This window comes from Ambystoma mexicanum, chromosome 6p (genome assembly GCF_040938575.1).
Source record: "Ambystoma mexicanum isolate Mex_15411 chromosome 6p, UKY_AmexF1_1, whole genome shotgun sequence".
In the NCBI taxonomy this organism is placed as follows: Eukaryota; Metazoa; Chordata; class Amphibia; order Caudata; family Ambystomatidae; genus Ambystoma; species Ambystoma mexicanum.
In genome coordinates this window covers 249,846,698-249,865,102 of record NC_090935.1, presented here as the reverse complement: position 1 = coordinate 249,865,102, position 18,405 = coordinate 249,846,698, and the positions used below count along the sequence as shown (strand labels likewise).

The 18,405-nt window shown below is 45.4% G+C and overlaps 1 long non-coding RNA gene across 1 annotated transcript in view; it reads right to left on the bottom strand.

Annotated features, from left to right (window-relative positions):
- Positions 1 to 3,332: 3,332 nt before the first annotated feature.
- LOC138510904 (uncharacterized) overlaps positions 3,333 to 18,405 on the bottom strand; it is a 64,692-nt gene continuing 49,619 nt past the window's right edge. The window contains exon 3 of the long non-coding RNA XR_011280455.1: positions 3,333 to 3,730. This is a non-coding gene — a long non-coding RNA (uncharacterized lncRNA). The remainder of the gene's footprint in view (positions 3,731 to 18,405) is intronic.

Genomic DNA, 18,405 nt, shown 5'->3' with positions numbered 1-18,405 from the left:
GGAAAACCCTTCGCTGACCCTGCAACAGTTAGCATGGCGGATGTAGGATCAGGAAGAGAAGGTGCTGAGGGATCAGGTTGTGTAGCAGAGGATTCTGCTGCAGCGAGCACAGTTGCGAAGGAAGTAGAAATCTGGGCATCGGGAGCATCAGAATTAGCAGTAGCTTCAGGAATCACAGTAGCTATAGCAACCTCAAGATTTGCAGCAGAGACTTGAGGAGTCTCAAATGTGGCAGGGAGTTTAGGAACCACAGCAGCAGGAAGATCATGGATTGCAGTTGGAAGTTCGGGTGCTGTAGCAGCTACAGATAGTTCAGGTGTTGCAACTACTGGTAGATCGAGTACCACAACCACTGGCGATTCAGGGGGTATCAAAGAAACTGAAGATGTTGATTGCTCAAGAGTGTTGTCTGATAGCACAGCCACACTTTGGCAAGCCCCGCTTGCCAACTCAGCATGCTCGGTGTGAACTGCGCCAGTCTCTTCAGCTGCCATTGTCATTTCAGAAGAGGTTGTAAGTGTGAGTACTGGACAATAGGCAAGGGTGAGGCGGAACCATCCTTTGACTCAGAGGGATTTCCAATCAGAAGACCACCCTTGTTTTGTGGTGTATTGGCTGTGTGCGTGATTTGACCCACCGGAGGAGTTAATTCTTTTCTGTCAGTACAACAACCTGAGTTTCTGTGGCTGGAAGGTGAAAGAGCTGTGTCATTCTTTAGAAGGGATACATATGCGATATATAGGTCTTCCATCTGCTTGGTATAAGTCTGTATACTTTTCTGTATGGCAATTCCAGGCCTTATCATGTCGATCTCTAAAGATAAGATGTCAGGTGTTGGACATAGTGTCAGATGGTCTGGTGACTTGTGTCCCTTCATAAGATTCTTATAATGCAAATAAACAAAGTCATCATAGAGGTCTTCTGTCTTTCTTTTAAGGCGTAGGAGTTGTTCGTGTAGCAGGTAAGTATCATTAGTTTGATCTAAAGCTTCAGAAGCTGGTGTGGCAGAAAATTTGGTTGTAGCAATGGGAAGACTGACCTTAGGGTTATTGTGGTTAGTAGATACTGTGGAAGCATTAAGACAACCGATGGTTAGTATAGGTCTTTTGTACCCAGGACCAGATGCACAAACCTCAGGATAATGACTGCCTTGTCCTGTCAAATAAGGGTTTCCAGCATTCTGGGGAGCTTGCTAAGCTGATCTTGCGCATATCACTCTGGCAACAGCGTATTCTGGTTTAGAGTCGCCCACAATGAGTGCTATATCCTTGGCTGTTGCGGTGTTAGAAGGCTTGTCAGAAGACGCAGGAGTGTTTTTCACTGTTTGGTTTAACAAGATCTGTAAGAATTCATTATCTTGCTGTAGCTCTGCAACAGATAAGGACTGCGGGTCATAGTCGCAGATGTCATAATAATTGTACATGGAAGAAGGGTCAGCTAGCCAGTGAGTATAGTACCGTGTTTGTAAATCTTTGTTTACTGAGGCGAGACTGTCCTTTAGACTAAGGTTCTTGTTTGCTGTCTTTAGGGAAACCATAGGTTTATGCAAAGGTTTCTTTACCCGAAAGGAAAGCATCTTTGTTCTGTGTGTGCCTTTCCGGCCTATGGAACAAGAAATTTTTGGCTCTTGCATTCTGTCAGGAGTGGCACTCTATTAAGAGTGGCACAGGACACCCAGAAAGGGTTTGGGTGGTTATGCCAAATAAAGTGGACAGATAAGAACACACACAGCGGAAAGGAAAGAGAACGAAGAGTAAGCAAGAGTAGCAAGGGAAAAGATACAGAATGAATACCTTCTTGGGGTGTATGCAGATATAGGAAAAGAGTATTCCACGAACCTTGGAAATACTCTAGCCTTCTGCACAGTTTGCTATAACAGAGGCCCACGCTGATTGCTCATGACTTGGAACAGCAGCTCTGGGTGTCTGTAATGTAGAAACAGGACAAGGGAAGGGGCAGAGGTTGACTGATGGGAACCAACAGACAAGCTCTGTACAAAAGGGTCTACAAACAGTACAAGAGAAGATACTACAGACAAATCCAGTAAAGGAGGTGATAGCAAACTAGCAGAAGGAAATGAAAGGAAAGTCGTGTAACAGGATAGGATAGCAGAGGACAGTAAGGAACAAGGTTGAGAGCTCAGAGGAGCAGGAAAGCAATGAGTAAGCCCACAGGGGTAGGACTGTAAGGTAGAACGCCTAGAGGAAAAGGGCTTAGGGCAGCAGAGTAAAGCAGACTGCACGGCAAGGATCCCGTAAGGGCTGGGCAGTAAGGAGTGAACCCTGAGGGACAGGGCCGATGAACGTAGAAGGTAGCAGAGGACTCTAGAGAGCTGCTAGGCCGAGAACCCAGCGGAAAAGGTAGGTAGTAGGCAGCGAAGCGTGATAAGCTGCAAAGTAGGGAGCCCCTGAGGACAAGGGCTGAAGGCAGCCGGAGTGAGGCAGGCTGCAGGGCAGGGAGCCCAGAGGATAAGGGCTGAGGCAGGAAAGCAGCAGAGCGTGATCAGCTGCAATGTAGAGGGTACGCAGGGCAAGGGCGGAGGCTGGAAGGCAGCAGAGCGTGATCGGCTGCAATGTGGAGAGCCCGGCAGGGCAAGGGCGGAGGCTGGAAGGCAGCAGAGAGTGATCGGCTGCAATGTGGAGAGCCCGGCAGGGCAAGGGCGAAGGCTGGAAGGCAGCAGAGCGTGATCCGCTGCAATGTGGAGAGCCCGGCAGGGCAAGGGCGGAGACTGGAAGGCAGCAGAGCGTGATCCGCTGCAATGTGGAGAGCCCGGCAGGGCAAGGGCGAAGGCTGGAAGGCAGCAGAGCGTGATCCGCTGTAATGTGGAGAGCCCGGCAGGGCAAGGGCGAAGGCTGGAAGGCAGCAGAGCGTGATCCGCTGTAATGTGGAGAGCCCGGCAGGGCAAGGGCAGAGACTGGAAGGCAGCAGAGCGTGATCAGCTGCAGTGTGGAGAGCCCAGAGGAGCAGGGCTGTGAGGCAGGGAGCCTGGAAGGCTATGGCTGGAGGCAGCAGGGTGGAGCAAGCAACAAGGCAGGGTCCAAGCAGGAGTGAAGCTAAGCAGCATACAAGATCCGTAGAAAGAAGCAAAAAGTGGAGGAAGAACTCTAAGATGCAAGAGGCTGAGCCACTGCAGGCAGCAGCCTTTATACTGCCTAGCCCTGCACAGAGGCAGGCTAATTGGTTGCACCTGGCTAAACACACCTGCAGGCAATCAGCCACCTCCCTTTCTTTCCTGGGCTGGTGGAAGCAGGGCAAGTCTCTAGGGCTTCTGGGGGGTGTAGTTCCATTGATAACCAATAGGAACAGCCAGGAATCAATGCTTGTAGCCAGGTGCATTATGGTATGCGTAGTTTGTTGGAAATAATAATTAAGCAGCAAAGTCTCGCAAATGGGAAATAAAGTTTCCAAAGTACATATAGATAGATCCAAGAGTCTGTTGTAAATAAATGATAAACATATAGTCCAAATTGAGCGTAAATGGATGCGCCCATGGCGCAGGCATGACACTATCCTCAAGACAGCGGAATTGGCATATTTGATCAGAAAATGTTGGTCTAATGACCTATTTGATTGTTTTTATGAGGTCCAACTTGATCTCCTGTGTTTATTTTCATTTTTTCATTGCTTTTCTTTATATGACCGCCACCTACCTTAATTCTTCATTTCCTTACCTTCATATGATCCTGCTTTGCTTTTACAACAGAAATCCTCTACATTGTCTCCTCATTAACTAATAAATAAAGGTGTGGGAAACAAAATGTAAGTGACTCCAAAACCAAAATTTATTTTTTAGATTTTCTGTTAATAACATTTATAAGTAATGCAACTAAATCTATAATCATGGTAATTCCAGATAAATAGTTAGTTACTACAGGTATATTGTGCCATAACATTACCCTTCTACTTGCATATTTCATATATATTTCTAGTCCTCATTCACAATTTACCAACTCCTCATTTACAGTGTAATAAAATTCACTGTGAAGGCCATGCTTGATAAATAATCAGACATTGGGCCTCATTACACGGTAGGCGGTGAGCCATGGCGCTATTAGCGCCATGGCTCATGCCGGTAAAATACCGGCACCGCCTTGGCGGAAAGGGGATTTACCGCCCCATTCCAAGGTTGGAGGGGCGGTAAATCCCCCTTCCGCCATTGCCCTTTCCCATTCCCATTTCTGCCCCATAGGGCTCTATGGGAATGGGGAAGGCGCTAATTACTGCACCGCAATTTTGCGGTGCCGTAATTAGCTCCGAGGTCCCTTAGCGGGTTGGTTTTTAACGCCTGCAAAAAGCAGGCGTTAAAGCACCAACCCGCTAAGGGACCTCGTAGTAAGGCGGTAATGGTTAACGGTCACCATTACCATTAACGGTGGCCGTTAACCATTACCGCCATCCGTGTAATGAGGCCCATAGTCAGTGTTGCATACTTTTCAGCTATTTCTTTGAGCTGTCTTATGATGTGTACTCTGTTAGTTTCATTTTTCTGCAGATTCTTGCCACTGATTTGTTGAATTATAGAGTTTTTTTGCATTCCTTATTCCATCTGTAACACACTCAAAATCGTCCATATTGTCGGTTGTGCATGACTCATGGTCACACATAGGCCATGATGCCACCCATCAAGTTAATTGTTTGTTTTTGCTGATCTCTTTATAATTGCCAAAAAACAATTAAAGTCTGTCCACCAATCCATGTTTCTTTGTAGTAATTTTAAAAAATCTGCCATTTCATTCTCATTTCTTTTATACTATGGGCCTCATTACACGGAAGGCGGTGATCCAGGGTGCTATTAGCACCCTGGACCATGCCGGTAAATTACCGGCACCGCCTTGGCGGAAAGGGGATTTACCGCCCCATTCCAAGGTTGGTGGGGCGGTAAATCCCCCTTCCGCCATTGCCCTTCCCCATTCCCATTTCTGCCCCCTAGGGCTCTATGGGAATGGGGAAGGTGCTAATTTTGCGGTGCCGTAATTAGCTCCGAGGTCCCTTAGCGGGTTGGTTTTTAACGCCTGCAAAAAGCAGGCGTTAAAGCACCAACCTGCTAAGGGACCTCGTAGTAAGGCGGTAATGGTTAACCTTATATCCTAGTCGGACCGAAATCAGAACAGAGCCACATCAGGGGAGACTACGCAAGCTGAGCGCCTCAATTCAGGAAAGAGACGCAGACTAACCAACCATACTAACAATTTTATTTTCTGCATGCACCTCTCAAACTCCAAACCAAACACAATCAAAACCTACAGCACAAAAAAACGCGCAAATTTCACTACATCGCAACAACAAAACAATAACACACATGGGCCCTCATTACGAGTTCGGCGGTAACCATGCCGCTATTGGCGGCATGGCTGCTGCCGAAATCACGTCGGGTTCCGGGTCCTCGGAATGAGGACTTACCGGGCCATTCCGAGTTCCGAAGGCCCGGTAATTCCTCCCTCCAAGGACCTGGACACGGTCCTTCCCCATTCCCATTTCAGCCCCGATAAGGCTGAATGGGAGAGGTAGCAAACAACGGGCCATTACGAGATGGCCCGTTGTTTGCTCCCTCTTCCCCTCGCGGGACCCGGTAAGCACGCCTGGTTTTCCCAGGCGTGCTTAACGTGTCCCGCGAGGGGAACTCGTAATGCGGCAGTACGGAGTGAACAGCGCCGGCACGTTTTACGGCGCCGTTCACGCCGTACCGCCAGGGTCGTAATGAGGCCCATAGTCTTGCACAACAGTACACAACGACTATCGGCCGCAAACACCCCAGGCCCAGCCAACAGACCCACCGGGCTGAGGCCGCCAACAGCACATCACTGCTCTCTTGCACTTTTCCTGCTTCCTCCCACTAACTCAACCTCCCCTCCTCTTTCAGAACCGCCAGAGCGCCAGGGGACAACTCCGGTGGTGATAGTGCGTGATACAAATGTCCTTTAACATTAACATTAACATTACAATGTATGCTTCCACTGGATCATCCTTTGGTATGAATGGAAAAGCGCACAGTTTTCTAACATCACATAGAAATTCACTATCAGCGCTATATTTCGTTTGTAGCCCATGATTCTGAAGGTTGCGCCATTAGACTTGGCTGTAGTGAAAGTAGCAGCCCTGTATTACATTCATTGGGAAAATGTGGTTCATTGCTTTAATTTAATTGATGCTAATTCATAGTCCATTGAGCATGTTTTTCCCTCTTTCCCTGCATTAGGCATAGCTTCTTTTAGTTTTGTAAACATCTCTCTGCAGTTGTTTCTCCTTTTTCTCTCACCAATATGGATACCAGTGCAAACAAATTCTGTATCTATTTGTCCATGTACACTATATAACTGAAAGGTTTAGGACAACATTTGATTGTTCCATCTAGGATCCAGTTTTTGCTTATTTCTAATTGTTTCAAGTTTTGATTTGTTCCAAAAATAATATATCTGTTATCCATTGTTTTGCTATCATCCTGATTTGGTATCTATTTTCTTAATTCCTCTGGTATATTATTCATTTTTTTAGTAATTTACTACATGGTATCGCGCTAGGCGCTCCCCTAATATGCACCTAACCAATTGGCCACTAGTACATGCTTCTGACTTTGCTTTCCCTTTCAACTCATGTATTTTTTATTTAACCTCAATGTTTCCTACGTTAGGTTCATGGTTATGATTTCTTGTTTTTTCAATATGTTCTCCAGTAGTTATTGCTCTTCCTCTAAGATTAATTTTCTTATACTCTATGCATTTCCACCATTTCCTTTCGCCTTTAAATCTTTCCAAATTGTAAATATAACCATTTTGTTTTAATTGTTTATTCCCTATGGTAGTTAAAGTGCATTTCCATTGCGTCGTTTTCCTAAATAAATCAAATTTGACATTTTGTAGTCAGTGATCTTCGTCCCATTTCTTTATTTTCCTTTCATCTCCTGTTAAGTACACTTACCCTGTTTGCGTGCGTCTGAGTATAATTTTCTTTTCAAAATCCTGATTGATTGCTAAAATAACAATATATTTATTTTTCCACTCCTCAGCGCCTTGAATTCACTTTCTTATACGTTTGGTTATCTATTTCAAGATGTAACATACTCCGTTACGCATTTTGAGTATTTTGATCTCGGGTACATTCCTCTAATGAATCCAGTTGTTCCGGTAAAACGAGCATGCGTACAAGCTTAGCAACATTAAATTTGTTTATCCGCACTCAAATTCCTTGTTCAACCATACCCTTAGACTACCCTCAGGCTTGTTAATTGTATGTAACAATGTACGATTAATTTGTTTATGCAAGCACTTTTCTTATGCTGCGATCAACTTCCACATGGTCAAACAACCCCAAACCAAGAAAACACATGTAGTTCCTCACGTCTCAGGGTTCCCTTCACCAAGACTTTAACTTTCTCAAAAGGTTGAACCCAACTCAAGGTATGTCATACTTGCGCCCCTTTTCCTGTGATTCACTTTCACATGGGCTTTTTAGCTGTCCTTTGTTATTTGTTTTGTCCATAAAGTTTTACTCCATTAAGCACTTTATATGCGTAGGTTCAAGGTTTGATTCAACACAGTGTTCAATATGTATTAATTTCGCTTCATTTTAAGTTTCCGTTTACTTTGGTATTCAAGATGCATTTGCATTGATTAATTTTAAGCTCCCATTGAGGTTGGTATTCAATATGCATTTGCTTTGCTTATTTTCAAGGACCGTTACCTGTTTGCGGTCTTTTAGGAATGCCCCAGTCCGGCACTCACCGGCTCTCTGCGTCTTCTTCTGCTTCCTCTCTGCTTCTGAAGCCGGGAAGTCCACCTTCGTAAGCCCAGCTCGCTCACCGGGTGTTTCCCTCTGCACTCCAGCACTTTATCTGCTTCTTCACAGATGCAGGCATCGTCCTTTCATCTATTGGTTCGCTCCAGGATATCTGCCGGTCTCCTGGCTCCTTCTCCAGTCCCACCAAGGCTGCCTCCCATTCAAACATGATCCCTGCTGGTATCTCCCACACAGGCGTCCCTATTGTTTCTCACTCACTGTTCTCTGGCCCTATTTTATTTACACATGCCACCACTTGACAAGTTGCAGGTGTAGATTCTTAATTGGTTTTGCCTGACTATAATCAGAAGGACATGCCTGACCAGCACAGCACTTTACAGGCATATTCCTCGTCCCAGTACGTAAGTGGTGAAATCGTGTAGTGTTATAACACTCAGCTGCCTCTTCCTCGTCCCAGTACTGTCAACCATCACATGTTGGGTAAATATGGAAACTGGCCTACAATAGCCTATCAAGGCTGGGGGAGGATGAGGTTGATCTTCCATTGGGAAAGAGGGACACAGTGCATTGCCTGCGGGCACCCCCTCCCAATCCCTGAGGACCCTCCACCCAGGTGATACCCCCTCGCTACTCTACCCCCAGGGTCGGGATCCAAGGGCGATGGCCTTTCCCTGGCCACCTGAGAAGAGGATCCAGGGGGAATAGGAGCGAGAATATCCTCATTTCCACAATTGTGTAGGTTCCCACTATAAAACGTGTAATTTTGTAGATTGTAATGAGCTCCGTGTCAGTTCAGTTCTACGCGACTGTCAGTGGCTTTTTGCATGGAATACAACTTGTTTTCCATTGCAAAAAGTTATAGGGATTATTTGGCATTTTTGATGATGCTTCTCATTAGGCTTTTGGGTCATTATATCTTTACAATTTGGTGACCACAACAAGAACCCAGACTGTCTATATGGTCTGGGGTGCCCCAGCCACGCTTCCAGTGTTGCAGCGCCCATTTGAAGTGACCAGTCCCCTCTGAACTAATGTGAAAGGGTCCACAAGCACTGTGTCACCAGATGGCCTGTCCACCTTTTGAAGTGGTGTGCTGATTCCAGATTTTGCAGGCCATTGACAGGACCCCGCATCGGAGGCACTCGGGAGAATGCATAGATGTACAAGCACCTTTGCAGAAGAAAACAATGAACGCGGAGTGTGTATGTGTGGAGTGAGTTGATGGTGAGTGTGTCAGTTGTATAAGACCATGTGGCAATATATTGTGCTTTTTATATATAGAAGTGGCCAAATGGACCTCCTCCCTGAGAGGAAAGGTGACCTCATGGTATATTATGAGGTAAAAGAGAAGACAGAGAAAACGGGATCTCCTGCAATTTTGGGGGGCAGGCAGTGCTGCAAGAAATATAATAGAAGTGAGGTCCAGTGAACACATCTACATCCGGCTAAATCAACCATTGGAAGCAATGGACAGAGTAATATCGTGCCGGATGTTGGAGAATAAGCTTCAATTGAATCCATCAAAAACTGAAATCATTGTGTTTTGTTCCAAGAAAAACCGAGCTAATATTCTAAAATGTTTGCCTGCTGCAGCTGCTGTGCCCGATAGGTCTGACCCTGCCGGGTGCAGCGGCCATGGTAAGCAAACCTGTCATGGAAGCACCGGCACTGTTAGCAACGGTGCCTGTGCTTGCGTGTCCCCACTCCCAAAGAGTGCTATTGGACTCTATGGGAATGGGGATTAACAAATTTACCGGCGCCTGACTTCCCGCCCGCTGGACTCGTAATGAGCCGGTGGCACCGGGATGTCAGGCGCTAGTACCTTTATACGGGTCCAGTTTGTTTCCTGCCCAACACTTTTTGAAGTTACAACAATGTTTTCATCCAAGGCAAAGAACATTGGATGTATCTGGCAGGCAAACCTAAATTCCAACCTGGAGGTTAATAAAATTGTTAAAGCTGTCTACTTTCATCTCAAAGAGTTAAAGCCCTTGTTGCCACTTATTTCAGAGAAAGATCGTTCAGTGGTAGTTGGTGCATTTGTTAACTCTAGACTGGACTATTGTAATGCCTTGCGCATGGGGCTCCCAAAAGGGTCCAATGCAGCGTTTGCAGATTGCTCAAAATGCAGATCTAAGCCTAATTTCTCATGTGCCTAGGTATTCGTCTATCCCTTAGTTCCAGAGAAGTCTTCATTGCCTCGCACAACAGCAGAGAGTCCTGTTTAAGGCCCATTGCTTAGTTTTCAAATGTCTTCATGGCTTGGCCACCTCATACCTCTCCTCAAAAGTTGTTGCCTACTATCAAAATCACCCTCTACGGTCCTCGGGACAACATCTACTGGCAGTTCCATCTTCCATATCTGTTTCTTGGGGTGTTAGGCGTTTCTCCTGTGCAGGACCATGATTATGGAATTTGCTGCCACATGAACTTCGGAAAGTTGAAACTCTATGTGAATTTAGGAAAATATTTAAAACTTTCCTTTTTGAATAATTATCTGCTAAAAATCTGGATTTCTGTTCTATTACTTATATCATCTGCAACCACATGCAATTTATTTGCTTGGCTCTACGAGATATGCACATTATAAAGCAAATCAAATCAAATCAATAGCATTGCAATTAGGGACATGCATGTGAAAAAGAAAGATAAGAGATATAATATAATACAATAAGGGATTTAGACTAAGAGTCAGTCCGATCAGACGTCGATGTTGGAGCAGTGAAGGAGGAGGAGTAGGGCTCGTATGATGAGCAGACAGAGGAGATACCTGTCCAGTAACACCAAGAGTAGAAGGTTTGTGGGGTCCGAGATTGAAAGCATGACACGGTCGCATAGCATGGTAAAGGTGAAGCAAGAGGGAGAAAAACCATTAGCTAAGTAGGTGGGAGCGCAGTTTCCACTGTTACATAAAGTTCCCGGCAGAGCACAGAATGTGCCATGGCCCCATATGGATGGAAATAATCTGATGAAGTCAAAGGCACTGATTGCAGCAGGGGCAGGCAAATGGATATATGTGCATGAGAAACAGACAGCTGGTATTACACTAGCAGTAGGAGACAAGAAACGTTTTTTCACTGCATTATTAGGATACCAGGTGAACGATATCTGGAAAAGAGCAGGTTATGTAGGGATACAAATGGATGATGACAAGCACGATGGGGCCTGTTTTAATGGGTGTCAGGCTAAAGTATGGGATGCCTTATGAACAGCGTATCCTGATACACCAGACATATATTTGATAATGGCACAAACTATGAAAGCACAATATATAATACAGATTCAAGAGATGTAGAGGGCTGAGACAGGGGAGCCATGGTATAAGACTATAGCAATATTTTATCACATGTTAAAGAAGGTGCTTCCAAAGGAGGTGCAGAAAGCTTTGGATAAGGTGGAGGCATCAAGGCTAAGGAATGGGCAGAGATGTATATGATTATAGTACACCATTGCAAGCAAAGGGTAGGAGAAGGTGAAGGAAGTGGTGGATAATGCCCAGAAGGCTGAAGCAAAGTTAGTACAGGAGAAATGAGCAAATTTAAGCTTTGCAGGAGCTGGGATTACGGACCCTCCTGTAGGGCAGGTAGAACCATGAATGGCACCAATTAAACCGTGGATGGCACCAGAATGGACAGGAGGGTACCAGGTTGGGTACCAGGGAGATTATCTGGGGGGTACCAGGGTGGTTATCAATGAGGGAGAGGAGGATTACATGGCTGTAGAGGAGGTTTTGGTAGAGCAGGACTGAAATTTTGTAGTCAATGACCGTGTTGGTCATGTGGAAGAATGGGCCATTTTGCACATGTGAGAAACCTGAGGGTGTTCTCACTTGTAGACCCCAGGGATCCTTTGTTCAGGTGGCCAGGGGACGGCCACTGCACTTGGATCCCAACCCAGGTGCGACAAGCAAGGGAAGATCACCTGGGCAGCGGGCCCTTTAGAATTGCGGGGGGAACACCCTTGGGAGAGACATGGTATTCCCCCCTTTCTGACACACCCCCACCTGACATTCCCTCCATCTTTATAGATTATTGGAAGTCTTGTCCCGTTGCCACCTCCCCAATTCCAACAGGTACCAAAACTAAAGGGTATAGTAGAACGTGGAAAAGGAGAACAAACACAGCACCCCATATTTTACAACAACAAGATCATTCCCCTCCTCTTGATAATATTTTTCCTCCTTTTCATATCACCACTCAGGAATACTACAACTCCCATAATTCCTCCCCACTGTTTTCCCCAAAACCACATGGACGAGTAAGAGGCAGACTGGAGTTATGAAGATTACCCATAGGAAGCAATGTGCAATGAATTCCTATAGGTGGTCTCCATCTCGTCCTGTTAACAAGGACAGGCAGAGTCAGGCAGGGCAGGGCAACCACTCTCACCTGTTTCTGGTTAACTCTCCCAGCCAGTGTAAAAGGTGGAGCTCGCAAACACACTTTGAGTGAGTTGGGGATGCTATAGGATGCAAAGAAGCCAGGTGTGAAGAACCAGAGCTGGAGGCACCCTGAAAGGCTTGTAGCAAGGAGGACTGCCAGATTACTGAGCCTGTGAGTACAGGGGAGTCGGCAGTATGGCTAGGGAGCTCTGACTCCAGGGAGAAAAACCATGGGCAGCTGGGTTTACCTGGCAGTGCCTAAGCCAGAGCTCCTCCCCTGGGCCAGACAGGAAAGCCCAGGCCTTTGAGGGCCAGGTGGTGAGACCCTGACCTCAGGAAACATCCCATTTACAATCGTGCAGCTCCCAAACCAAAAACATTGCATTGTGGGACTTGAAGTCCAAAGACATTTTTTGGGTTGAACTTTTCAGCAAGGTGGTGCACGAGAAGGAGCAGTCCCTCCAGGGCTATGGCAAATCAGGCAAAGGAGACGGACAAACCGAGGGGTTAATCTGAAGGGACAGGAAGCCAGAGACCCTCCCAGCGAGTGATCGTTATTTCTGAAAGGTTGTGTGCCCAACAGCCTGCTGAAGGGAGAAAGAGGCTTCTGAGTGCCTCATGGTTACCAGCCACCCTCTCAGGTGAACGGTAGAGCTGGCGAGACGCAGAAGCGACAGTGGTAACAAAATTGACTACTACATCAAAGGCGCAAAAGACAGAATGCTTTTTAACCCAACCAGTGAATTCAAGGAAGCAAAGAAAGCTGGTCTGTGTTAAATTGAAATGCTTGCGACAGTATCCGAGGGATGAATGTTACGCGTGCGCCGATAAGCTGCGAGAGAAAGTGAATCCATTGTTAAGAACTGTGAATACGAAATACAAAGTAGCATAGTAGTCTGGTGAAGTGAGATTGCCCAATCAAAAGTCTCTGTGAAATGTTTTAAAGCTGTAGAGGCCGCGGGAAATGAGGGATGAGCATTAAGTGAAAAGCTCACAAACTGTTGACCTTTGTTTTGTTGAATTTGGCAAGAGAACTAAAGAAGAGCCCAAGCCCGACTGAGGGAGACCCGTTTGAAGAAGTAAAGAAAGAAAGGAGGGTCGAAGTGGTCAGGTGGCAGTGAAAGGGCACATCCTCCCCCTTTCAAAAGTCTTTGACAGCAAAATCAAAATAGGTTTGAGCCCGACTGAGCCGAACCTATAGCGTGGAATGTGAAGAAAGCTTGGGGAAGGGAACCCCACCAAGGAGAAAAGGTTTGAGCCCGATTGAGGGGAAACTATAGTGAATTGGGATAAAATATTATACTTAGAGACTGTTTTTCTGAAACTGTGGGTGAGAGGAACCCGAGAGGTAAAACCTGTGAACATGTGACTCACACTTGAAGGGCCAAGAAGGCTCTGGAAGGCAGAGCCAGCTGCCTGTGTTCACAAGCCAATGTGTGTTCATCCATCAAGTCTTCCACCTAACACAATGCTGTACAACATGGGGATGAATAATGATTTATATTGCCATTCTGACATTTCATCACTGATTTTTCCTTTTGTAGATACATATACCTATATCACATTAGAGTGTATTAGCGTAAGGGCAGGCATTAGGTTTTTCTTAGTATAGGTTTGACTGAGACTGATTAGGACTGTTTCTTTATTATTTGATGGTCGAGATTACTCCCATCTTCGTTATAGGACCAGATAGGAGTATTTCCAAGCCCGTTGAATTTAACAATGAAGGTTTTGAAACTTGCAACTCTTGTGTCAGTGTCTTTCTGTGATTTTATGCCTCCCTTACACGCAAGAGTGTAGGAGCAGGCAAGCAACTGCATATGATTCCCACACATATCTCAGCTGACTAGGGATCCTGATCACATTGCAGCAACAGTATACAATGATGCCTCCAAATGCCCAATGTGGTGTGTTGCCCGTGCAGGTTCCCCCGGCAGGTGCAACCACCCCAGTATCAATATCAAGCACCAGTACCACCACATATGCAATTTCCAGTGCCCAACAACACGGCAGTGTGTGCACAGCAGCAGCCAAAACAGCCCACACCACAACAGTCAGTACAAGTGTGGGACAAAAATGCTCTGTGGAACGGCACAGTGACACTGTATACTGGCACAGGTGTGGTGGGTGGTAACCCCTTTGTGTTCACAGGGTCGAACACATATCTAGACTAGAACAGCCCACAGAGAGCTTTGGTGTGCCTAGTCCTATCAGGTATTGCCTACTCAGAAGAGGAACCCCAGGTAGGTGTAGAGATAGGCAACAAATCATTTGTTTTCATGGTTGACACAGGTCCAACAAAATCATGTGTAAAAGAATGGCACTTTCCCTTATGAGAAAGGGTGATGGACACACAAGGGTTCTCTGGAGCAATAAATTTAATTCATTTACAGAAGTTTTACCCATCAAGGAAGGTAACCAGGGAGGTTTTAGCCCCGTAATTGTTTTTGACCCCAACCCCAGTGAGCTTGTTAGGGAGGGATCTGTTAAGCAAATTGAATATGAAAAAGTAATTCTTGGAAGAAGAGGTGGCATGCTTCATACCAAGAATATGTTATGCTAGGTTCATGGTGATAACACAAGCATTGTATAGTGATGGCGCCACTAGAGGAGTACCTTTTTACCCAGATGTGTTCATGTATGGAGCAACTGTGTTTTGCCGAGTTGGGTGTCAGGCATCAGGAAAAAACTATGGAGAGTACCCTGTGAATTTTTGTTTAGGCCAGCAGTGCCCCAAGATCATGCTCTGAGTACCATTATAACGTTAGATTTGGAGGGGGTGCTGATTGGAGATTATAAGGTACTGATGAGGAGGGTGATGAGTGGTGTTATGTTTTGTGTATTGACCCAGCCCAACCACTGATTAATGTGACAGATGGAAGCTGTTCGAGGATGTGGATAAGGAAGGTGAAATTAAATTGAAGGGTTCTATCCCATGTCAAATAATGATTCAGCATAGGAATATTCCTTGTCCTATACCCATTGCTAAATGTTTGCCTTCGTATTATATATTGTGCTTAGAGAAGAATTTGTTACAGGTCTTTAGCACTTTATGGGCAGACAACCCACATGATGTAGGGCTTCTGAAGAGTGTAGGAGCAGGAGCCATTAAGCTGAATCCAGGGGCAGTGTTACCCAGGGTACGACATTATCGATTGTCAAGGGAGGCAGATGAAGGGATACATGACACAATTGTGGCATTGTGCCAACAAGGCATTATAGTGCCCTCAGAGTCCCTGTGTAATGCCACGATATGCCGGGTCATAAAAGCCAAGGGTTCAATTTGGAGGAAGATACAGGATTTGCATGTCTTGAATAATATTGTTGAAGCAGAGTTCCCATTTGTACCAAGCCCTGCCATGATCCTTTTATAATATACCAGCTGAGGCCATGCATTTTACGGTCATTGATTTGAAAAATGCATTTTTCTCTATCCCACTGCACCCTGATTCTCAACATTTCACTGTGTTTACTTATTGTGTGCAAAGGTTCCAACCCACTAGACATCCTCAGGTGTACTGCGAGTACAGTCATTCAGTATGTGGAGGACCTCTTAGTGTGCAGTACAACAGAAAACCTATGTAGAGCATATTACATAACACTGCTGACATTGCTTGCAGACAAAGCATATAAACTAGACAGATAAAATGCAATATTGTCATAAAGAGGTAGTGTATTTGAGGCAAATAACATCATCCGAAGGGAAGAGAGTTACCCCAGAAAGAGCAGCCACAGTACAGAACACACCTCAGCCGACAACAGTAAAAGAAATGCAGCCATCCTGGGTTTGTGCAACTATTGTAGAACATGGATGTTTGACTTTTCCAGTTACATGAAACCTTTACTGCAGGGACACAAAGAAGCACAGAGAAGGAAAGGATCACTTACATGGACAGGAGAAATGATAACATGTTTCCAGTAACTCAAAGGTGCCATAAGCAATGCACCAGTATTGGCAACCCCTGATTACACAAAGTAATTTCATGTGTTCTCACACTCCAACGGGCAGGTAATCATTGCTGTGTTATCCTAGCAAACAACCCTAGGACACACGCCCCTGTCATATAGATTCAGTGATTCAGGGTCAATTCCGTTGTGAACAGGCATTAGCCATTGCAGCCTTTGCCATTGACAAATCTGCAATGATCACTATGGGTTGCTCAGTAACACTATATGTAGAGCATGCAGTGTTTGCGATTCTTGAGAGATCCAAATCCACTTTGATGGCCCAAAGGCCTCTGGATTTGAAGGTGTTTTGTCAAGCCCGTCCATTCACATTGTGCGATGCCGCACAGTGAACCCTGGCACATTTCTTGCCATACCAGTTGAGGAAGGTGAGGAAGTGCATGATTGCGTCACTTATGAATGCCCTGAAGATGATTTAGTATGAGCAAGGGAAGAGGCTCTTTAGGAAGGGGGGTGTCCTCTTTGTTGATGGGTCATCGATGATTGATCAGAAAACTGGCCAGAGACACACAGGTGCAGCAGTGGTCCGCCTTGTAGATGGGGAATATGAGTTTACAGTACAAAAGAGGTTACCAACACATTATTCCGCCCAGGCAGCAGAACAGATTGCATTGATTGAACTGTTAAAAGCATGCCAATTATGCTTAGTGACCATATATTCTGACTCTGCATATGTGGCCACCACCGTACATTCAGGGTTAGCCAGATGGAAAAGGAGGAGCTTTCAGAGGTTGGACGGCACACCCGCCTAGCATGCAGCCTTGTTGAAGAGATTAATGTATGTATGGCTTGTCACAACAGACACTAGTAGCAGTGGTTAAATATGCCGCCCACACTTAGAACCCTGTTTGTCTTGGTAATGATGCTACAGATAAGGCCACCAAAGAAGTGGCGTATCTTAGAGAGCCAGATGTCACCACATATCCTGAGGCTGACGTGGCAAACCAACAGTTGCAGCTAGCGATTCCATACACTGCTGTACCACCACGCAAATAACTGAGTTACAAGCTCAGGCACCCCAGGATGAGAAGGTTGTCTGGATGAAAAGGGGTTGCTCACAGTACCCAACCAACTTCATCTGGAGACAAAACATTACAGGTCAAGTAATAATGCCACAGGCGTTCCTAATGGTTGCTTTTGAGCAGCTGCACTACCCAGTGCATGTTTCCAAGCAGCACATTGGTGCTGACATCCTTGCAACACTGGCCCGCCGCTCGGGACGTTGCATGGCACACTGTCAATTCCCTCTGGGCTGCTCTGCGGGCTTCACATTGACTATGTGGACATGATAAACAGAGTCAGTAATTACTGCTACCCTATAGTTGTAGTATGTCCATTCTCACATTGGGTTGAGGCTGGTCCCTGCACACAACCTGATGCAAAATCAGCGGCAAAATATTTGGTTTGTGAGGTATTTCCTCATTGGGAGGTGTATGTGGTCCTTAAATTTGATAATGGAACTCACTTTTTTAATGAGTTGTTTAAAGAAATTGTGTCCCTACTGGGAATAAAGCACACACTTTTCTTAATATATCATCTGCAGGCCAATGAAATTGTGGAGAAAATTAATGGACTTTTGAAGAATAAGTTATCTAAGATATGTGCAATGTTAGGAAGAACTAGGTGCAGTGTCTCCCCCTGACTTGGTTTAGCCTGAGAACACAGCCCAGCAAAGATCACTACTTGTCCGCACATGAGATAGTGATGGGAAGATGGATGAACACGCCTCTTACTGGGACATGCACAGTATCAGATGCTCACAGGGATTGGGGAGGGGTTTCTGGAGTATTTGCATGAGTTGACAAGATGCATAAAAGATTTAGTGCACCAGATTGCTCTTAGAAGAGAAGAGAAGACACAGCTGAAGCATGACCGACAGATGAAATGAACTTTAGTGTAGCCAATCAGTCCAGGGAACATAGGGGGACATTACCATGTTCTATAAGTGGTATCCAATAAGGGTGGTGGAATAACATTGTAACCTAAATGCCCAAATGTTGTAGCTTCCCACAATAAAAGATGTAACTTTGTGGGATGTGACGAGCTCCATGGCAGTTCAGTTCTACGGGACTCTCTGAGAGTTTTTGCATGTAATAAAAATTGTTTCCCTTGCAAAAAGGTGCAGTGATTATTTGGCCTTTTGTATTATTTTTCTGGTTCGCTTTTTGGGTCGTTATTTCTTTACAATTATATACTATTTTCTAGTTCAATTAATAAGAATAATTCTTTGGGATTGTTAAATTGAGGGATCCTTTCACAGGTACTTTAAATGCATAGATATGTTCATTTGTCACATGAGGTATCTTTGTTGCGATATATTGGTT